The 16187-nt window shown below is 44.6% G+C and overlaps 1 protein-coding gene and 1 pseudogene across 1 annotated transcript in view; both read left to right on the forward strand.

Annotated features, from left to right (window-relative positions):
- The window catches only part of LOC138647890 (flavin-containing monooxygenase 5-like), a 170202-nt gene that overhangs the window by 125503 nt on the left and 28512 nt on the right, over positions 1 to 16187 (forward strand). The window lies entirely within an intron of this gene.
- On the forward strand, positions 13186 to 14878 carry LOC138647891 (piwi-like protein 1 pseudogene; annotated as a pseudogene).

A 16187-nucleotide genomic window follows, 5' to 3' on the forward strand; every position in this document is an offset into this window, starting at 1 on the left:
ACTGTTATTAGAAAGGATTTTGATTCTAAAATGTTGCCTGGTGTTTGGACCAAACTATTAGCAGAAAGGATATATTGTAAAATGTGGACTCCTGGCTGGATCACACTATTAGCACAAAGTATTTAGATTGCTTACTGTGGACTCCTTGCTGCACCATACTATTAGCACAAACTATTTAGATGCTGGAAGGTCGATTTTGACACAAGATGCTATCTAGCTGAACGAGCTGACAACAAACCGCCTAGCTAACTATCTGACTACTTGCAGTAGCAACAGGACCACGCTCTCTGTGCTGTTACACTGATAAAAGGGCGCAAAAACATGTCCGCTTTTTTAGGGAGAGGGATATGTGACTTTGGCAGCCATTGACAGAAGCCCATTGTGTTGTGCCTGGACGTTGTAGATGGTTTATGCACCCTGATTGGCTGCGAGAGTCACTACACATTAAGCTAATTTAAAAAAATATAGTCCATCCACCGCTCCTTTGACCTCTCCCCACCTCCTCCCCTTATCAAACACATCCCCCCTGTTATGAACAGGTGATTCAGAACCACAATGGACCTAGTGGTTAAGAGCACACAAAGTGACCTGATAGTTACTAACATAGGACGAGCTCTGAGACGTGGGAACTCTGCTGACCGCAATCCCTAATCCTATCATACCACACTAGAGGTAGCCGTGGATTGCGCCTAACGCTCCCTATGCAACTCGGCACAGCCTGAGAAACTAACTAGCCCTGAAGATAGAAAAATAAGCCTACCTTGCCTCGGAGAAATTCCCCAAAGGAAAAGGCAGCCCCCCACATATAATGACTGTGAGTTGAGATGAAAATACAAACACAGAGATGAAATAGATTTAGCAAAGTGAGGCCCGACTTACTGAATAGACCGAGGATAGGAAAGATAGCTTTGCGGTCAGCACAAAAACCTACAAACAACCACGCAGAGGGGCAAAAAGACCCTCCGCACCGACTAACGGTACGGAGGTGCTCCCTCTGCGTCTCAGAGCTTCCAGCAAGCAAGAAAAACCAATATAGCAAGCTGGACAGAAAATATAGCAAACAAAAGTAACACAAGCAGAACTTAGCTTATGCAGGGCAGACAGGCCACAAGAACGATCCAGGAGAGAGCCAGACCAATACTGGAACATTGACTGGAGGCCAGGAACAAAGAACTAGGTGGAGTTAAATAGAGCAGCACCTAACGACTTAACCTCGTCACCTGAGGAAGGAAACTCAGAAGCCGCAGCCCCACTCACATCCACCAGCGGAAGCTCATAGACAGAACCAGCCGAAGTACCACTCATGACCACAGGAGGGAGCTTGACCACAGAATTCACAACAGTACCCCCCCTTGAGGAGGGGTCACCGAACCCTCACCAGAGCCCCCAGGCCGACCAGGATGGGCCAAATGAAAGGCACGAACCAGATCGGCAGCATGAACATCAGAGGCAAAGACGCAGGATATTATCTTCCTGACCATAACCCTTCCACTTAACCAGGTACTAAAAACCAACACAATACCACATGGATCAAAATACAAAAGAATTATATGCAAGCATAGGGTAAGTAATATATGGCCTTATTACTGGGGTGCCAATGATCAACAAAAATCAAAAAAAAGAAAGTAAAAAAAAAAAAAAAATTTTCTGAAAAACATAAATAGAACATGCGCAATAACAGGATATAATAAGTTGTATATATATAATACAAAAATAGCACCACCACAATATCAGGATTTTTCGAATCTGCAGGCTATACCAAGGTATGTAAAAAGGGGAGGATATTAGCAAAAATTAAAAAATAAAAAATAATAACCGCATGTAGATAATGCCTCCACTCGATAAAGTGACTATGTGCCAATAAATAAATTACTTTCAAACTAATTATAATATTGCTCACATATATAACATAGTGTGCAAATATAATGACCGTGTGCAAATACTGCCTCCCCTGCAAATAAAGTGATAATGTGCCAAGGACCCCTGACGAAGGAAGACATACGTTCCGAAACGCGCGTCGGGTGAGCGCTTATTCAGGATTTAACCCCCTCAGGTATATTTTAATATAATCCCTGGCTATACCAGTGCACGCTTCTATTGCACTATGCTGTGTCTGATCATGGGTCACTGCACTTATGCACTTTAGTTCCTTTATAAATACAATTTTTCCCAGTGTAAACTTACTCCTCAGCTTTTCTATATGATTATAATTGCACAATATGCACTGTGTGTATGAGTAAACATTATAATTAGTTTTTTTTGGGTTTTTACTCCTTGGCACATTATCACTTTATTTGCAGCGGAGGCAGTATTTGCACAATGGTCATTATGTTTGCACACTATGTTATATATGTGAGCAATATTATAATTAGTTTGAAAGTAATTTATTTATTGGCACATAGTCACTTTATCGAGTGGAGGCATTATCTACATGCGGTTATTATTTTTTATTTTTTAATTTTTGCTAATATCCTCCCCTTTTTACATACCTTGGTATAGCCTGCAGATTCGAAAAATCCTGATATTGTGGTGGTGCTATTTTTGTATTATATATATACAACTTATTATATCCTGTTATTGCGCATGTTCTATTTATGTTTTTAAGAAAAAAATTTTTTTTTTTACTTTCTTTTTTTGATTTTTGTTGATCATTGGCACCCCAGTAATAAAGCCATATATTACTTACCCTATGCTTGCGTATAATTCTTTTGTATTTTGATCCATGTGGTATTGTGTTGGTTTTTAGTCTCTTCCTCACAGAGGGTTTCACTGTAACTTTGCACAGTACACCCAGGTGGTTCTTTATATTTTTATATATATTCAGAATTGTCTTTTTTAGACCGGTTATTTCTTCTTATTTTCCAATTTTGTGTGTACTGTGACATATAAACTTAACCAGGTACTGAAGTTTCCGTCTCGAAATACGAGAATCCAAAATCTTCTCCACTATATATTCCAACTCGCCCTCAACCAAAAACGGGGCAGGAGGATCAACGGATGGAACCAGAGGTGCCACGTATCTCCGCAACAATGACCTATGGAATACGTTATGGATGGAAAAAGAAGCTGGAAGGGTCAAACGAAAAGACACAGGATTAAGAACCTCAGAAATCCTATACGGACCAATGAAACGAGGCTTAAACTTAGGAGAGGAAACTTTCATAGGAATATAACGAGATGACAACCAAACCAAATCCCCAACACGAAGTCGGGGACCCACACAGCGCCTGCGGTTAGCGAAACGTTGAGCCTTCTCCTGAGACAATGTCAAATTGTCCACCACATGAGTCCAAATCTGCTGCAACCTATCCACCACAGTATCCACACCAGGACAGTCAGAAGACTCAACCTGCCCTGAAGAAAAACGAGGATGGAAACCAGAATTGCAGAAAAATGGCGAAACCAAAGTAGCCGAGCTGGCCCGATTATTAAGGGCGAACTCAGCCAAAGGCAAAAAAGACACCCAATCATCCTGATCGGCAGAAACAAAACATCTCAGATATGTTTCCAAGGTCTGATTGGTTCGTTCACTCTGGCCATTTGTCTGAGGATGAAAAGCCGAGGAAAAAGACAAATCAATGCCCATCCTAGCACAAAAGGCTCGCCAAAACCTCGAAACAAACTGGGAACCTCTGTCAGAAACGATGTTCTCCGGAATGCCATGTAAACGAACCACATGCTGGAAGAACAATGGCACCAAATCAGAGGAGGAAGGCAATTTAGACAAGGGTACCAAATGGACCATCTTAGAGAAGCGATCACAAACAACCCAAATGACCGACATTTTTTGAGAGACGGGGAGATCCGAAATAAAATCCATAGAGATATGTGTCCAGGGCCTCTTCGGGACTGGCAAGGGCAAAAGCAACCCACTGGCACGAGAACAGCAGGGCTTAGCCCGAGCACAAATCCCACAGGACTGCACAAATGAACGCACATCCCGCGACAGAGATGTCCACCAAAAGGATCTAGCCACCAAATCTCTGGTACCAAAGATTCCAGGATGACCAGCCAACACCGAACCATGAACCTCAGAGATAACTCTACTCGTCCATTTATCAGGGACAAACAGTTTCTCCGCTGGGCAACGGTCAGGTCTATTAGCCTGAAATTTTTGCAGCACCCGCCGCAAATCAGGGGAGATGGCAGACAAAATTACCCCCTCCTTGAGAACACCCGCCGACTCAGACAAACCCGGAGAGTCGGGCACAAAACTCCTAGACAGGGCATCCGCCTTCACATTTTTAGAGCCCGGAAGGTACGAAACCACAAAGTCAAATCGGGAGAAAAACAGCGACCAACGAGCCTGTCTAGGATTCAACCGTTTGGCAGACTCGAGATAAGTCAAGTTCTTATGATCAGTCAAGACCACCACGCGATGCTTAGCTCCTTCAAGCCAATGACGCCACTCCTCGAATGCCCACTTCATGGCCAGCAACTCTCGATTGCCAACATCATAATTACGCTCAGCAGGCGAAAACTTCCTGGAAAAGAAGGCGCATGGTTTCATCACCGAGCCATCAGAACTTCTTTGCGACAAAACAGCCCCTGCTCCAATCTCAGAAGCATCAACCTCGACCTGGAACGGGAGCGAAACATCTGGTTGACACAACACAGGGGCAGAAGAAAAACGACGCTTCAACTCTTGAAAAGCTTCCACAGCAGCAGAAGACCAATTGACCACATCAGCACCCTTCTTGGTTAAATCATTCAACGGTTTAGCAATACTAGAAAAATTATTGATGAAGCGACGATAAAAATTAGCAAAGCCCAAGAACTTTTGCAGACTCTTCAGAGATGTCGGCTGAGTCCAATCATAAATGGCCTGAACTTTAACAGGGTCCATCTCGATAGTAGAAGGGGAAAAAATGAAATCCAAAAATGAAACCTTCAGAACACCAAAGAGACACTTTGACCCCTTCACAAACAAAGAATTCGCACGCAGGACTTGGAACACCATTCTGACCTGCCTCACGTGAGACTCCCAATCATCCGAGAAGACCAAAATATCATCCAAGTATACAATCAGGAATTTATCCAGGTACTCTCGGAAGATGTCATGCATAAAGGACTGAAACACTGATGGAGCATTAGAAAGCCTGAATGGCATAACCAGGTACTCAAAATGGCCCTCGGGCGTATTAAATGCTGTTTTCCATTCATCGCCCTGTTTAATGTGCACAAGATTATACGCACCACGAAGATCTATCTTGGTGAACCAACTAGCCCCCTTAATCCGAGCAAACAAATCAGACAGCAGCGGCAAGGGGTACTGAAATTTGACCGTGATTTTATTTAGAAGGCGGTAATCAATACAAGGTCTCAGCGAACCATCCTTCTTGGCCACAAAAAAGAACCCTGCTCCCAATGGCGACGACGACGGGCGAATATGACCCTTCTCCAAGGATTCCTTTACGTAACTCCGCATAGCGGCGTGCTCAGGCACAGACAAATTAAACAGTCGACCTTTTGGAAACTTACTACCAGGAATCAAATCGATAGCGCAATCACAATCCCTATGCGGAGGTAGGGCACTGGACTTGGGATCATCAAATACATCCCGGTAATCCGACAAGAACTCTGGGACCTCAGAAGGGGTGGATGATGAAATAGACAGAAATGGAACATCACCATGTACCCCCTGACAACCCCAGCTGGACACAGACATTGATTTCCAATCCAATACTGGGTTATGGACTTGTAGCCATGGCAACCCCAACACGACCACATCATGCAGATTATGCAACACCAAAAAGCGAATATCCTCCTGATGCGCAGGAGCCATGCACATGGTCAGCTGGGTCCAGTACTGAGGCTTATTCTTGGCCAAAGGTGTAGCATCAATTCCTCTCAATGGAATAGGTTACTGCAAGGGCTCCAAGAAAAACCCACAGCGCCTAGCATACTCCAAGTCCATCAAATTCAGGGCAGCGCCTGAATCCACAAATTCCATGACAGAATAGGATGACAAAGAGCAGATCAAAGTAACGGACAAAAGAAATTTCCACTGTACCGTACCAATGGTGGCAGAGCTAGCGAATCGCTTAGTGCGCTTAGGACAAACGGAGATAGCATGAGTGGAATCACCACAGTAAAAACACAGCCCATTCCGTCGTCTGTGTTCTTGCTGTTCAGCTCTGGTCAAAGTCATATTGCATTGCATAGGCTCAGGTTTATGCTCAGATAATACCGCCAAATGGTGCACAGTTTTACGCTCACGTAAGCGTCGATCGATCTGAATGGCCAAAGACATAGACTCATTCAGACCAGCAGGCATAGGAAATCCCACCATGACATCCTTCAGAGAGACCCTTTCTGAAAATTGCTGCCAGCGCACATTCATTCCATTGAGTGAGCACAGACCACTTCCTAAATTTCTGACAATATATCTCTACCTCATCCTGACCCTGACACAGAGCCAGCAAGATTTTCTTTGCCTGATCCACTGAATTAGGTTCATCATAAAGCAACCCGAGCGCCAGAAAAAACGCATCAATATCACATAATGCAGGAGCTCCTGGTGCAAGGGAAAATGCCCAGTCTTGAGGGTCGCCACGTAATAAAGAAATAATGATCTTTACTTGTTGAACTGGGTCACCAGAGGAGCGGGGTTTCAAAGCCAGAAATAGTTTACAATTATTTTTGAAATTCAGAAACTTAGCTCTATCTCCAGAAAATAACTCAGGAATAGGAATTTTAGGTTCTAACATAGGATTCTGAACCACTAAATCTTGAATGTTCTGAACACTTATAGCGAGATTATCCATCAAAGAGGACAGACCTTGAATGTCCATGTCTACACCTGTGTTCTGAACCACCCTGATGTAAAGGGGAAAAGAAAGACAAAACACAGTGCAAAGAAAAAAAAATGGTCTCAGAACTTCTCTTTTCCCTCTATTGAGAAGCATTAGTACTTTGGGCCTCCAGTACTGTTATGAACAGGTGATTCAGAACCACAATGGACCTAGTGGTTAAGAGCACACAAAGTGACCTGATAGTTACTAACATAGGACGAGCTCTGAGACGTGGGAACTCTGCTGACCGCAATCCCTAATGCTATCATACCACACTAGAGGTAGCCGTGGATTGCGCCTAACGCTCCCTATGCAACTCGGCACAGCTTGAGAAACTAACTAGCCCTGAAGATAGAAAAATAAGCCTACCTTGCCTCAGAGAAATTCCCCAAAGGAAAAGGCAGCCCCCCACATATAATGACTGTGAGTTGAGATGAAAATACAAACACAGAGATGAAATAGATTTAGCAAAGTGAGGCCCGACTTACTGAATAGACCAAGGATAGGAAAGATAGCTTTGCGGTCAGCACAAAAACCTACAAACAACCACGCAGAGGGGCAAAAAGACCCTCCGCACCGACTAACGGTACGGAAGTGCTCCCTCTGCGTCTCAGAGCTTCCAGCAAGCAAGAAAAACCAATATAGCAAGCTGGACAGAAAATATAGCAAACAAAAGTAACACAAGCAGAACTTAGCTTATGCAGGGCAGACAGGCCACAAGAACGATCCAGGAGAGAGCCAGACCAATACTGGAACATTGATTGGAGGCCAGGAACAAAGAACTAGGTGGAGTTAAATAGAGCAGCACCTAACGACTTAACCTCGTCACCTGAGGAAGGAAACTCAGAAGCCGCAGCCCCACTCACATCCACCAGCGGAAGCTCATAGACAGAACCAGCCGAAGTACCACTCATGACCAAAGGAGGAAGCTTGACCACAGAATTCACAACACCCCCCCTGCTCGTCATACAGCACCACTATCCCAGCCAAAGTCCTAACAAAAGCAATAGTGGCAACTAGTGTTGAGCATTCCGATACCGCAAGTATCGGGTATCGGCCGATACTTGCGGTATCGGAATTCCGATACCGAGATCCGATACTTTTGTGGTATCGGGTATCGGTATCGGATACATAGAGATGTGTAAAATAAAGAATTAAAATAAAAAATATTGATATATTTACCTCTCCGGCGGCCCCTGGTGAGTCCGCGGGTAACCGGCAGGCTTCGTTGTTCAAAATCAGCGCTTTTAGGACCTGAGAAACACGTCCCGGCTTCTGATTGGTCGCGGGCCGCCCATGTGACCGCCACGCGACCAATCACAAGCCGCGACGTCACCGCAAGCTATTAGCGCGCTCATTTTTGAAAAATGAGCGCGTTAATGACTTTCAAATACGTTGCGGCTTGTGATTGGTCGCGGCCACGCGACCAATCACAAGCCGCGACGTCACCGCAAGCTATTAACGCGCTCATTTTTAAAAATGAGCGCGTTAATGGCTTTCAAAGACGTTGCGGCTTGTGATTGGTCGCGGCCACGCGACCAATCACAAGCCGCGACGTCACCGCAAGCTATTAACGCGCTCATTTTTAAAAATGAGCGCGTTAATGGCTTTCAAAGACGTAGCGGGTTGTGATTGGTCGCGGCCGCGACCAATCACAAGCCGCGACGTCACCGCAAGCTATTGACGCGCTCATTTTTAAAAATGAGCGCGTTAATGGCTTTGAAAGACATAGCGGCTTGTGATTGGTCGCGTGGCCGCGACCAATCACAAGCCGCTACGTCTTTGAAAGTCATTAACGCGCTCATTTTTCAAAAATGAGCGCGCTAATAGCTTGCGGTGACGTCGCGGCTTGTGATTGGTCGCGGCCGCGACCAATCACAACCCGCTACGTCTTTGAAAGCCATTAACGCGCTCATTTTTAAAAATGAGCGCGTTAATAGCTTGCGGTGACGTCGCGGCTTGTGATTGGTCGCATGGCGGTCACATGGGCGGCCCGCGACCAATCAGAAGCCGGGACGTGTTTCTCAGGTCCTAAAAGCGCTGATTTTGAACAAAGAAGCCTGCCGGTTACCCGCGCTGAGTTCAGGGGCCGCCGGAGAGGTAAATATATCAATATTTTTTATTTTTATTCTTTATTTTACACCTCCCTATGGATCCCAGGGCCTGAAGGAGAGTTTCCTCTCCTTCAGACCCTGGGAACCATGAGAATACCTTCCGATACTTGATATCCCATTGACTTGTATTGGTATCGGATATCGGTATCGGCGATATCCGATATTTTTCGGGTATCGGCCGATACTATCCGATACCGATACTTTCAAGTATCGGACGGTATCGCTCAACACTAGTGGCAACTCAATGATTTAGCAAGTTTGGCCAAATTTTGCCGATATTTGTGGAAAATGTTCGGGAATCCAAATGAAAGTCCGAATGTGCAATAGTCGTGCCAAATTTGAGATTGGCGAACATTTTCTGACAAGTTCCCTCCTCTCTGCTGCTAACCACTGATTGGTGGAGGTACTGGGTGTCAGATCCTTACCGATCTGATCATGATGACTTAAGTCTTGCACAACCCCTTTAGCACAAAAAAAAAACAATCTTTTATGTCATTTCAGGGATATACTGTTAGATTATTTGGGGTTAAAATGTGTGTCTTTCAGCTTACTTTTTTACTACAACGTGAGCTTAATAGTGTTGGCAAAAATATTCAGGAAATGGTTGCTTTTTAGTACAGCTAAAGAATAAGGTCCAAGAATATTAAAAAAACTAACTTAAAATTATAGAACAATAGAGATTAACATAGTTCTATCACTTTACAAATCACTACTCAGACATAATTTGGAATTATGTGAAGCTTTGGACACTACTGTACATGCAAGTCATAATAGAGCTTATCTAGCAAGCAATGAATGGCAACATGGAGAGTTAACAGTGCTGTTGACAAAAAAAATTTGTAGATAGTATTGAGAAAATTTATTGTAGGCATGACAGCATAGGCTCTGTTCACATCAGTGTTTTAAGGTAAGTTTTTCTCATAGTAACAAAAAATGGAACTCATAAGTAAACATTTACATTACAATGTTACAATACAGATATAAACTAAAGTGGACCCACTCACTATAACAGGGGTCAGTCTGGTTTCTGTTTTGCATCCATTTTCTGAGTAGAACAGAAAGTTCTACATGCTGCTCCTGATCATAAAGCAAACAATACAGACTGATTAATCAATTAGTTCCTGTCTGTTTCTTTCCTTCTTCTGGGAATTTAAATATGCAAATAGCCTCTTTAGAGAGGAAAAGGAGTTGAATAGTGATTAGCGAATGTGTTCTGATAATGTGTTATCCGAATATCTTGGGACTGCTTGGATAATATGCTCGAGTCCCTGCGGTTGCATGTGTTTCTGGTGTCTAGAAGCCTGTTGGGCTTTTAATAAGCCCTGCCATATGTATATTTCTAGAGAAGCATTGCATATCAATGTCTCTTTACGTTGGTTTTGCATTCACCCTAAGGAGATATGATCTCCCTTAAAACTGAAGTTAGAGGCCTCTCACTTAGCCAAATTAGATATCCTGCTTTGCGCTGATGAGGGCACACACCCCAGAACATTTTTATGCAAAAGTGTTGTCTGTTTTGGCTTATCTTAAGCCATATGTTTACGATCGCCTTAGTGACCACTAGTGATGAGCAAGCACTAAAATGCTCGGGTGCTCATTGCTTAGGTCGAGCAAATTGGAATACTCAGGTACTCAACTCAAGCAACGACCCCAGTGTAAGTCTATGGGAAACCAGAGTATTTTTACCGCGATCTCCCCCAGTGGTCCTTTTAAGGTCTAAAAACATCTGAAAATGATGGAAACACTGCTCAGATTACATAGGGACATCATGGGGATTGCCCAAGGAAGCATTTCTGACTCCAAGGTCACAGCTGTCAGAGCTGTTGTCAGAGTTTCACACTATTTTTACAGGTGCACCAAAAAGCATACAAAAACGAAACCAAAATGGATTTCGCTGGGAAATTTGTTAAGGTACATCCTTTCCAGGGTAATGACTTGTATATAAGGCAAAATAATTAACCCCAGCCCAAAATGTTCCTCCACCACTTGGGCTATGTTCACACACATCGTTTTTGATGCGTTTTTCAACTTTAACATTGCTTTCAACCAATACAAATGCATTGACTGGGAAATGTCATTGTAACATTTAACAACCCTAGCTGGCCATGTGGTGTGTGACACATAGAGAGACACATCTTGTTTCATTTATGAAGGAGGGACTCTTAAAGTCACAAAGCCTATTTTAGAGGGGCATCAGGCGGCATTAATATTCTTAAAGGGCCATTATTAAACAGTGGGTCTCTTATGCTATTATTGCCTATTCAGTGAGTGGCTGGGTTGCCAAGAATTACAACGCACCCCAATACCCCTTCATGAGAGGTACAGGAGGGCTTCCTGAAGAAATGTTGCATTGAATGCAAGGCCTGCCCTGCTATCAAGTCATATACACAACAATAAGCCTTTGAACTTAGGTACTGGATGGCCACAGGAAAACCCATTTCACATTCTTCAGTTGGTCCTGCCATACTGTTTTCTTATATATTAACTGCAAGGCCTGCCCTGCTATCAAGTCATATGCATCCCAATAAGCCTTTGAACCTAGGTAATGGATGGCCACAGGAAACCCCACTTCACATTCTTCAGTTGGTCAAAAGAAAAAAGAAAAGAAAGCCACTATGCACATGCACACCACGGGCGTATAAAACAACAGTAAGTCATATATGGAAACAAGAAATTTATTGGCACACCACACAGAAATTTAAAACATAATTAAAAACAATACACATGAGAAACTTGGTCTATGTACAAATCTTAACATATAATATTTAAATAAACAATAACATGCCTGCACAAAACATGAATGTGAAACTACCCCCTGGCTCATGGGACTAGAGCAAAGACATACTATGACCTAAACACATATAAAGACCGCCCATAACCACCAGACAGATGGAGATGTATCCACAAGGGGTGGAAAAATACCTGACTGCAGTATCGAATAATAAACCACCTGGCACCACTGGTGGAAAAACATGGAGCATACCCCAAAAAAAGCAGATAAGGCACCGCCAAAAGTATGTATTGTTAGCAAATTAGATCACTCATGATTAAACCGAGGAGTACAATATTACCCAAAGGGAGTAACAGGGGACGAAGTTCCCGTGTGCAGGCAAGCAGGAACCAAGTGACGCGGCCCCACGCGTATCGCCCTCCAAATAGGGCTTTGTCAGGGGAAGTTGTGGTTTAGAAGCCATATCCTGTTTACATAGCACATAATGTAACAGACCTGATGGAGATCCGGAGGGCGTGAGCATGGTGTGGGCGGAAGTGAACCATGGCCTCCACTACGCATGCGGGGCAAGGATCAGCCCAAACATGGCGTACCTCCCTGCTCGAGCAGCAAGGGAACTTGGAAACATCAGCACGCAGGCACAACCTGGCCCGAAGCGCCGATGAGCGTGATGTGAGCAGTAGTGAGATATAACATACACTGCGCATGCGGGGCTGGACTCAGACCAAGCATGATCTGCCCCCAGCTTAAGGAACAGAGAAAAACCCGGAACATAAGCGCGCGTGCACAGCCCGGCCAGAAGCGCAAATAAGAAACACAGCCCGAGAAAAAGAAAAAGCAAAAACCCCAAAAATAAAAAATAAAAATGATGGAGCCACATATACATGCGTATATGGACAAGAACAGCCGGTAGATATAGCAAATTAAACAATGAGGTACACACCCCGTAAGGGTAGTCCCCCTAGGGTCTGTAGCAGCACGGAACACATGAACCCTGGTGATCTAGTGGTGGAAAATGATGAGAGGTGGAGGAAGACCTCATTAAAAACTAGGCCCAATTTAAAGGAGCGGGTCTCCTAGACTTGTAATGCCCATACACTAAATGTATGGGCTGACAAACATTTTCCCATGGGGGATACATTTTTAAAAAATATTTAATTGGGATCACAGACACCCTTGCCAAAAAATTGACTGTAGCAGAACGGAACACATAAACCCTGGTGATCTAGTGGTGGAAAATGTTGAGAGGTGGAGGAAGGCCTCATTAAAACTAGGCCCAATTTAAAGGAGAGGGTCTCCTAGACTTGTAATGCCCATACACGAAGTGCATGGCCTGACAAACATTTCCCCATGGGGGTTAAAGGTCCAAAAAATTATTTATTGGTAATATCATAGACACCCTTGCCCAAAAATTGAATGGCTGTAGCAGCATACAACATCTTCAGCAAGGTGATCTAGTGGTGGAGAATGAGGAAACATTGATGAAGGCCTCATTAAAAACTAGGCACAATAAACACTAGTGCGTGGTTTGTGTATGAAGTAAGAGATGAGCTGATGAGCAAGATCCTGGGCCCGCGGCCGAGCTCGTGTGCAGGAGCAGGCCCCATAAAGACCACCTGGACTCATACAGCAGCCCCAAGAACCCCTGCCAGCAGTCAGATCTCAGCAGCCAGCGCCTGAGCCTTTGCTAGTCGGAAGAGGGCGCCAGAGAGGTCCGCCGGCAGTGGCAGCAGAGAGACCATCGCCCGAGGTTCTGCAGGTGTCAGCCGGACTTGCAGAAGTGTCTATCGGGGAACAGGGCGGCCTTAGGCGTGACTTCCATGACGTCAGGGTGAACACCCGGCAGACTATCGAACACGTACAAAAATTGAAAGCTGGCGCCTCTGGAACCAAGATTGCTTTTGTGACCAACCACATCAAGCTGGTGTCTCGACCACAGCGGGCCCTGTACCAGTATCAACTTGACTTCAACCCCATCATGGAGTCCAAGTGGTTGCGGTATGACCTCCTGTACCAGCATGAAGAAACCATTGGGAAGGCGCAGGCGTTTGATGGAACCGTGTTGTTTTTACCAAAAAGACTGAATAAGGTCACCAAGGTGTTCAGCCAAACTCGAAATGGTGAGAACGTGCGGTTAACAATCACCCTCACCAACGAGCTTCCACCGACCTAGCCCACCTGCTTCTATTTCTATAACATCATTCCTGAAGACTCCTGAAGATATGGACATGAAGCAGATAGGACACAACTGTTACAACCCGAGCAACACCACCGAAGTCAGAGCCCACCGACTCGCCATCTGCCCGGGGTTTTCCACCTCCATTCTCCAGTACGAGTCCAGCATCATGTTGAGCATTGATGTCAGCCATAAAGTCCTCAGGAACGAGACTGCACGACATCATGAGCAGCCTATTCTCCTTGTGTGGCCCTCAGAGGTTCCAGGACGCCTGCTCCAAGAAGCTGATTGGACAGATCATCCTTACCAAGTCCAACACTAAAACCTACCGTATAAACGAGATCGCGTGGAACATGACTACAGCGTCCACCTTCAAGAAAGCAGACGGAAGCGAGATCAGCTTTTTCGACTACTGTAAGAACCAATACAATGAACAAGTGAAAGACATGATCCAGCCGCTAATCGTGAACATCCCCCGGAGGCCCAAGCCGGGAGCCACAGACGGAGCCATCATACTGGTGCCAGAGTTCTGTAACGTAACAGGTCTGACTGACGGAATGAGAAACGACTTCAACATCATGAAAGACCTGGCCGTTCACACCCGCTTACCACCAGAACAGAGGGAGCAGCAAGTTGGGAAGTTCATGGACTACATATACAAGGATGACAGCGTTCAGAAAGAGCTACATGACTGGGGGCTGAATTTCGATACCGAACTGCTACAGTTCGAAGGGAGAATCGCACCTCCGGAAACAAATCATGCAAAAAGACAAATCTGCTTAATATAATCCACAGTTTGCTGATTGGTTGCGAGAGCAGAGGGGTCCAGTCCTCATCAGCTCCTGAGATATGAATAATTGGCTGCTATTTTACACCCGGAGAAATTAGGATGCAGCAAACACTCTTCTGCAGAACCTGTTCAAGATCACACAGCAAATGCGCATCAAGATGAGCTGGGCAGTGTTGGTTGAAGTCTAGGACTTTTTTGGGGGGGTTTTGGTGAATTTTTGAAAAAAAAGAAAAAAGTAGAACAAGGCTAGCAGACAGAACTATGCAACTTATGTCTGCAAAGCTACGATTTTTCCACCACAGATACACCAGGCCTCAGCATGACGTAACAGACTGTATAATTTGTTTTAGTTGTTTTCTGATCTGTAAAAAAAAATTAAAAATGAGTTGAACAAGGCTAGCAGCAGGGCCGTATTTAGAGTTTCTGCTGCCCTAGGCACTTTTAGTGCTGCCTCCCACTTTGGTGAGTAAGACACTATCGGCAGTCGCCTTTTGCAGCAGATCAGCAGTTTTTCTGCATCTGCCGCGTACTGGATCACTTACGGCAACACTGCGTTCAACCTCATTCATTCCCTATGGGATTTGCGGCACTTGCCATGATCTGGCAAATGCGGTACCATACCTCCCAACTTTTGAAAAAGGGAAGGAGTTATGAAATTTTAGGCCACACCTCTGACCACACCCATTTCACAACTAGTCACACCCATATCCATGTCCCAACCACAGCCATTTAGCACTGCTGATCACACTGTTTTATATACAATAATTATAAACAAAAAAAATATAGCCACACAGTGCTCCATACTGTATAATGGCCACACATGATGCTCAATACTGTATAATGGCCATTGGCCACACATGATGCTCCATCCTGTATAACGGCCACACATGATGCTCCATCCTGTATAATGGCCACACATGATGCTCCATCCTGTATAATGGCCACACAATGCTCCATACTGTATAATGGCCGCACGTGATGCTCCATACTGTATAATGGCCGCACGTGATGCTCCATACTGTATAATGACCACACATGATGCTCAATACTGTATAATGACCACACATGATGCTCCATACTGTATATTGGCAGCACATGATGCTCCATCCTGTATAACGGCCACACATGATGCTCCATACTGTATAATGGCCACACATGATGCTCCATACTGTATAATGGCCACACACTGCTCCATACTGTATAATGGCCGCACAAGATGCTCCATACTGTATAACGGCCACACATAATGCTCCATACTGTATAATGGCCACACATGATGCTCCATCCTGTATAATGGCCACACAATGCTCCATACTGTATAATGGCTGCACATGATGCTCAATACTGTATAATGGCCACACAATGCTCCATACTGTATAACGGCCACACATGATGCTCCATACTGTATAATGGCCACACATGATGCTCCATCCTGTATAACGGCCACATGATGCTCCATACTGTATAACGGCCACATGATGCTCCATACTGTATAATGGCCGCACATGATGCTCAATACTGTATTATGGCCACACACAGTTCTCCATACTGTATAATGACCCCCCCTCTTGTATGCATGGCT

Source organism: Ranitomeya imitator, chromosome 8, assembly GCF_032444005.1.
Source record: "Ranitomeya imitator isolate aRanImi1 chromosome 8, aRanImi1.pri, whole genome shotgun sequence".
In the NCBI taxonomy this organism is placed as follows: Eukaryota; Metazoa; Chordata; class Amphibia; order Anura; family Dendrobatidae; genus Ranitomeya; species Ranitomeya imitator.